The sequence below is a fragment of the Rhinoraja longicauda genome, chromosome 18 (assembly GCF_053455715.1).
Source record: "Rhinoraja longicauda isolate Sanriku21f chromosome 18, sRhiLon1.1, whole genome shotgun sequence".
Classification (NCBI taxonomy): Eukaryota; Metazoa; Chordata; class Chondrichthyes; order Rajiformes; family Arhynchobatidae; genus Rhinoraja; species Rhinoraja longicauda.
In genome coordinates, this window is record NC_135970.1 from 2,255,796 (window position 1) to 2,256,955 (window position 1,160).

Genomic DNA, 1,160 nt, shown 5'->3' on the forward strand with positions numbered 1-1,160 from the left:
CAGAAATAGTCTACGGAGACCTCATGCAAGAGCCATCAAGTATTGGCACTATTCTCAAAGTCTGCTTTGCTCCAGATCTGAGCGATTGGTCTAGATCATAAATGCCGTTGGTAGATTGGCAAATTGAGGCACACAAAATAGAAACCATATATTTAGCAATTGAAAACAAATCTTTCACTCGTTCTAGCTATCGACCGTACCTCAGTATCTGCTTGCGTCACCCTTTACAACAGCAGGCGAGATGAGGCAATGGACATAAGGAACTTCAGGTGATGGTTTACAAAAAAAAGGCACAAAGTGCTTGAGTAACTCAGCCAGGCAGCATCTCTGGAGAACATGGGCTGGTCGGCTCAGTTGGTTAGGTGGTGCTAATCACGCCAAGGTCACGGGTTCGATCCCCATATGGACCACTGCTTTTCCTCAGCATCCTTTCCATTGTGCACACCACCTCACCTGAAGCACAAGATTCGAAGTGGTCTTCAAAAAATAAAAACGTTGAGCCGAAATAGCTCAGTCAAGAGAGCGTTAAACTGAAGATCTAAATGTCCCCGGTTCAATCCCGAGTTTCGGCAATTCCTCTAGAGGTTATGGGGAGAAGGCAGGAGAATGGGAAAGAGAGATCAGCCATGATTGAATAGACTTAATGTGCCGAGTGGCCTAATTTTGCTCCTATAACTTATGAACTTATCACGATGGATAGGCAACGTTTGGGGTCAGGACCTTCTGAAGGAATATATTCTTCCTGCTGAATTATTGAAGCTTAAACTACACTTGGTCTCCAGTCCCAAAGTCATCTCAAAAATCGTTTTGCCCTTCAGATTTGACATTATCACACTGATGGGGACTGACTTTGCCTTGCACCACTGATATTTGTCTGGAGCTTGCAAAAAAAAGCACTTGTTTGAGAAAGAAAAAGTAGCATTCTTGCAAACATATAATAAAAAAAAGCTTTCTGCCGATTTGCAGCACTAATGTTACCTTGTAGTTCAATGGATGCTCAAAGGAACCTGGGTTTCAAGGCAGCACTCTGCTATTGCTGAAACTGTTCTCAATTGGGTTAAATTACCAGCTCTGCAATTATGCTCTGACCGTCTCTGTGATATCAACAGCCTCGGCAACGACTTTGACCCTTTGCTGCAGTGCTTATGTTGGCTAGATCT

General features: G+C 43.5%; 1 non-coding gene across 1 annotated transcript; it reads left to right on the plus strand.

Annotated features, from left to right (window-relative positions):
- The first annotated feature begins 499 nt into the window (after positions 1–499).
- On the plus strand, positions 500–572 carry trnaf-gaa (transfer RNA phenylalanine (anticodon GAA)). The gene has a single exon. It is a non-coding gene; the product is annotated as a tRNA-Phe (tRNA).
- The last annotated feature ends 588 nt before the right edge of the window (positions 573–1,160 follow it).